Source organism: Chiloscyllium punctatum, chromosome 6 (genome assembly GCF_047496795.1).
Source record: "Chiloscyllium punctatum isolate Juve2018m chromosome 6, sChiPun1.3, whole genome shotgun sequence".
Lineage (NCBI taxonomy): Eukaryota > Metazoa > Chordata > Chondrichthyes > Orectolobiformes > Hemiscylliidae > Chiloscyllium > Chiloscyllium punctatum.
In genome coordinates, this window is record NC_092744.1 from 133,202,284 (window position 1) to 133,208,448 (window position 6,165).

The window sequence follows — 6,165 nt, forward strand, 5'->3', positions numbered from 1 at the left end:
TCCAAACCCAGACTAGATATCTGTCCAGGACAGGGAGCTGTGTAGACTACAGCAGTGAATTGATCTATAAACCAAGACTAGATATCTGTCCAGGACGGGGACCTGTGCAGACCACAGCAGTGCATTGATCTATAAACCCGGACTAGATATCTGTACAGGACGGGGAGCTGTGCAGACCACAGCAGTGGTTTGATATATAAACCCGGACTAGATAACTGTAGAGGACGGGGAGCTGTGCAGACCACAGCAGTGCATTGAACTATAAACCCGGACTAGATATCTGTCCAGGACGAGAGCTGTGCACACCACAGCAGTGAATTGATCTATAAACCAAGACTAGATATCTGTCCAGGACGGGGAGCTGTGCAGACCACAGCAGTGCATTGATCTATAAACCCGGACTAGATATCTGTACAGGACGGGGAGCTGTGCAGACCACAGCAGTGGTTTGATATATAAACCCGGACTGGATATCTGTCCAGGACTGGGAGCTGTGCAGACCATAGCTGTGCATTGATCTATAAACCCAGACGAGATATCTGTCCGGGACGGGGAGCTGTCTTGACCACAGCAGTGCATTGATCTATAAACCCAGACTAGATATCTGTCCAGGATGGGGATCTGTGTAGACCACAGCAGTGCAGTGATCTATAAACCCGGACTAAATATCTGTCCAGGACTGGGAGCTGTGCAGACCACAGCAGTGCATTAATCTATAAAACCGGACTAGACATCTGTCCAGGACTGGGAGCTGTGCAGACCACAGCAGTGCATTGATATATAAACACGGACTCGATATATGTCCAGGACGGGGAGCTGTGTAGACCACAGCAGGGCATTGATCGATAAACCCAGACTAGATATCTGTCCAGGATGCGGAGCTGTGGAGACCACAGCAGGGCATTGTTATATAAACCCGGACTGGATATCTGTACAGGACGGGGAGCTGTGCAGACCATAGCAGTGCATTGATCTATAAACCCAGACGAGATATCTGTCCGGGACGGGCAGCTGTGCAGACCACAGCAGTGCATTGATATATAAACCCGGACTAGATATGTGTACAGGACGGGGAGCTGTGCAGACCACAGCAGTGCATTGATCTATAAACCCAGACTAGATATCTGTCCAGGACTGGGAGCTGTGCAGCCCACAACAGTGCATTAATCTATAAAACCGGACTAGACATCTGTCCAGGACTGGGAGCTGTGCAGACGGCAGCAGTGCATTGATATGTAAACCCGGACTAGATATCTGTCCAGGACGGGGAGCTGTGGAGACCACAGCAGTGCATTGATCTATAAACCCAGACTAGATATCTGTCCAGGACGGGGAGCTGTGGAGACCACAGCAGGGCATTGATCTATAAACCCGGACTAGATATCTGTCCAGGACGCGGAGCTGTGTAGACCACAGCAGTGCATTGATCTATAAACGCGGACAAGATATCTGTACTGCATCAAGAGCTGTGCAGACCCCAGCAGTGCATTGATCTATAACCCCGGATGAGATATCTGTCCAGCACTGGGAGCTGTGCAGACCACAGCAGTGCATTGATCTATAAACCCAGACTAGATATCTGTCCAGGATGGGGAGCTGCGTAGACTACAGCAGTGCATTGATCTATAAACCCGGAGTAGATATCTGTCCTGCATCAAGAGCTGTGTGGACCACAGCAGTGCATTGATCTATAAATCCAGACTAGATATCTGTCCAGGACGGGGAGCTGTGCAGACCACAGCAGTGCATTGATCTATAAACCCAGACTAGATATCTGTCCAGGACGGGGAGCTGTGCCGACCACAGCAGTGCATTTATCTATAAACCCGGACTAGATATCTGACCAGCACGGGTAGCAGTGAAGACCACAGCAGTGCATTGATAAAAAAACCCGGACTAGATATCTGTACAGGACGGGGAGCTGTGCAGACCACAGCAGTGCATTGATCTATAAACCCGGACTAGATATCTGTCCAGTACGGGGAGCTGTGCAGACCACAGCAGTGCATTGCTCTATAAACCCAGACTAGATATCTGTCCAGCACCGAGAGCTGTGCAGACCACAGCAGTGCATTGATGTATAAACCCGGATTAGATATCTGTCCAGCAGTGGGAGCTGTGCCGACCGCAGCAGAGCATTGATATGTAAACCCGGACTAGATATCTGTACAGGACTGGGAGCTGTGCAGACCACAGCAGTGCATTGATCACTAAACCCAGACTAGATATCTGTCCAGGACAGGGAGCTGTGTCGACTACAGTAGTGCATTGATGTATAAACCCGGGCTAGATATCTGTCCAGGACGGGGAGCTGTGCGCACCACAGCAATGCATTGATATATAAACCCGGACTAGATATCTGTACAGGACTAGGAGCTGTGCAGACCACAGCAGTGCATTGATCTATAAACCCAGACTAGATATCTGTCCAGGACGGGGAGCTGTGCAGACCACTGCAGTGCATTGATATATAAACCCGGACTAGATATCTGTCCAGGACGAGAGCTGTGCACACCACAGCAGTGCATTGATCTATAACCCCGGACAAGATATCTGAACAGGACGGGGAGCTGTGCAGACCACAACAGTGCATTGATCTATTAAACCCGGACTAGATATCTGTCCAGCACGGGGAGCTGTGCAGACCACAGCAGTGCATTGATATATAAACCCGGACTAGATATCTGTACAGGACGGGGAGCTGTGCAGACCATGGCAGTGCATTGATCTATAAACCCAGACGAGATATCTGTCCGGGATGGGGAGCTGTGCAGACCACAGCAGTGCATTGATATATAAACCCGGACTAGATATCTGTCCAGCACCGAGAGCTGTGCAGACCACAGCAGTGCATTGATATATAAACCCAGACGAGATATCTGTCCAGGACGGGGAGTTGTGCAGACCACAGCAGTGCATTGATATATAAACCGGACTGGATATCTGTCCAGGATGGGGAGCTGAGCAGACAACAGGAGTGCATTGATATATAAACCCGGACTAGATATCTGTCCAGGACGGGGAGCTGTGCAGACCATGGCAGTGCATTGATCTATAAACCCAGACGAGATATCTGTCCGGGATGGGGAGCTGTGCAGACCACAGCAGTGCATTGATATATAAACCGGACTGGATATCTATCCAGGATGGGGAGCTGTGCAGACAACAGGAGTGCATTGATATATAAACACGGACTGGATATCTGTCCAGGACGGGGAGCTGTGCACACCACAGCAATGCATTGATATGTAAACCCGGACTAGATATCTGTACAGGACTGGGAGCTGTGCAGACCACAGAAGTGCATTGATCTATAAACCCGGACTAGATATCTGTCCAGGACGGGGAGCTGTGTAGACCACAGCAGTGCTTTGATATATAAACCCGGAGTAGATGTCGGTCCAGCACCGAGAGCTGTGCAGACCACAGCAGTGCATTGATATATAAACCCAGACGAGATATCTGTCCAGGACGGGAAGTTGTGCAGACCACAGCAGTGCATTGATATATAAACCGGACTGGATATCTGTCCAGGATGGGGAGCTGTGCAGACCACAGTAGTGCATTGATCTATAAACCCGGACTAGATTTCTGTCCAGGACGAGGAGCTGCGCACACCACAGCAGTGCATTGATCTATAAACACAGACTAGATATCTGTCCAGGATGGGGAGCTGTGCAAGCCACAGCAGTGCATTGATCTATAAACCCGGACTAGATATCTGTACAGGACGGGGAGCTGTGCACACCACAGCAGTGCAATGATCTATAAACCCGGACTAGATATCTGTCCAGAATGGGGGGCTGTGCAGACCACAGCAGTGCATTGATCTATAAACGCGGACTAGATATCTGTCCAGGACGGGGAGCTGTGCAGACCACAGCATTGCATTGATCTATAAAACCGGACTAGATATCTATCCAGGACCGAGAGCTGTGCAGACCACAGCAGTGCATTGATATATAAACCCAGACTAGATATCTGTCCAGGATGGGGAGCTGTGTAGACCACAGCAGTGCACTGATCTATAAACCCGGACTAGATATCTGTCCAGGAGTGGGAGCTGTGCAGACCACAGCAGTGCATTGATCTATAAACCCGGACTAGATATCTGTCCAGGACTGGGAGATATGCAGACCACGGCAGTGCATTGATATATAAACCAGGATTAGATATCTGTCTAGGACGGGGTGCTGTGCAGACCACAGCAGTGCATTGATCTATAAGCCCAGACTAGATATCTGTCCAGGATGGGGAGCTGTGGAGACCACAGCAGTGCATTGATTTATCAACCCAGACGAGATATCTGTCCAGGACGGGGAGTTGTGCAGACCACAGCAGTGCATTGATATATAAACCCGGACTAGATATCTGTACAGGACTGGGAGCTGTGCAGACCACAGCAGTGCATTGATCTGTAAACCCAGACGAGATATCTGGACTGGACGGGGAGCTGTGCAGACCATAGCTGTGCATTGATCTATAAACCCAGACGAGATATCTGTCCGGTACGGGGAGCTGTCTTGACCACAGCAGTGCTATGCTATATAAACCTGGACTAGATATCTGTCCAGGACGGGGAGCTGTGCAGACCACAGCAGTGCATTGATCTATAAACCCAGACTAGATATCTGTCCAGGATGGGGAGCTGTGTAGACCACAGCAGTGCAGTGATCTATAAACCCGGACTAAATATCTGTCCAGGACTGGGAGCTGTGCAGACCACAGCAGTGCATTAATCTATAAAACCGGACTAGACATCTGTCCAGGACTGGGAGCTGTGCAGACCACAGCAGTGCATTGATATATAAACACGGACTCGATATATGTCCAGGACGGGGAGCTGTGTAGACCACAGCAGGGCATTGATCTATAAACCCAGACTAGATATCTGTCCAGGATGCGGAGCTGTGGAGACCACAGCAGGGCATTGTTATATAAACCCAGACTAGATATCTGTCCAGGACGGGGAGCTGTGTAGACCACAGCAGTGCAGTGATCTATAAACCCGGACTAGACATCTGTCCAGGACTGGGAGCTGTGCAGACCGCAGCAGTGCATTGATATGTTAACCCGGACTAGATATCTGTCCAGGACGGGGAGCTGTGGAGACCATAGCAGTGCATTGATCTATAAACCCAGACGAGATATCTGTCCGGGACGGGCAGCTGTGCAGACCACAGCAGTGCATTGATATATAAACCCGGACTAGATATGTGTACAGGACGGGGAGCTGTGCAGACCACAGCAGTGCATTGATCTATAAACCCAGACTAGATATCTGTCCAGGACGGGGAGCTGTGTAGACCACAGCAGTGCAGTGATCTATAAACCCGGACTAGACATCTGTCCAGGACTGGGAGCTGTGCAGCCCACAGCAGTGCATTAATCTATAAAACCGGACTAGACATCTGTCCAGGACTGGGAGCTGTGCAGACCGCAGCAGTGCATTGATATGTTAACCCGGACTAGATATCTGTCCAGGACGGGGAGCTGTGGAGACCACAGCAGTGCATTGATCTATAAACCCAGACTAGATATCTGTCCAGGACGGGGAGTTGTGGAGACCACAGCAGGGCATTGATCTATAAACCCGGACTAGATATCTGTCCAGGACGGGGAGCTGTGTAGACCACAGCAGGGCATTGATCTATAACCCCGGATGAGATATCTGTCCAGCACTGGGAGCTGTGCAGACCACAGCAGTGCATTGATCTATAAACCCAGACTAGATATCTGTACAGGACGGGGAGCTGTGCAGACCACAGCAGTGGTTTGATATATAAACCCGGACTGGATATCTGTCCAGGACTGGGAGCTGTGCAGACCATAGCTGTGCATTGATCTATAAACCCAGACGAGATATCTGTCCGGGACGGGGAGCTGTCTTGACCACAGCAGTGCATTGATATATAAACCCGGACTAGATATCTGTCCAAGACGGGGAGCTGTGTAGACCACAGCAGTGCATTGATCTATAAACCCGGACAAGATATCTGTACTGCATCAAGAGCTGTGCAGACCCCAGCAGTGCATTGATATGTAAACCCGGACTAGATATCTGTACAGGACTGGGAGCTGTGCAGACCACAGCAGTGCATTGATCTCTATACCCAGACTAGATATCTGTCCAGGACAGGGAGCTGTGTAGACTACAGCAGTGCA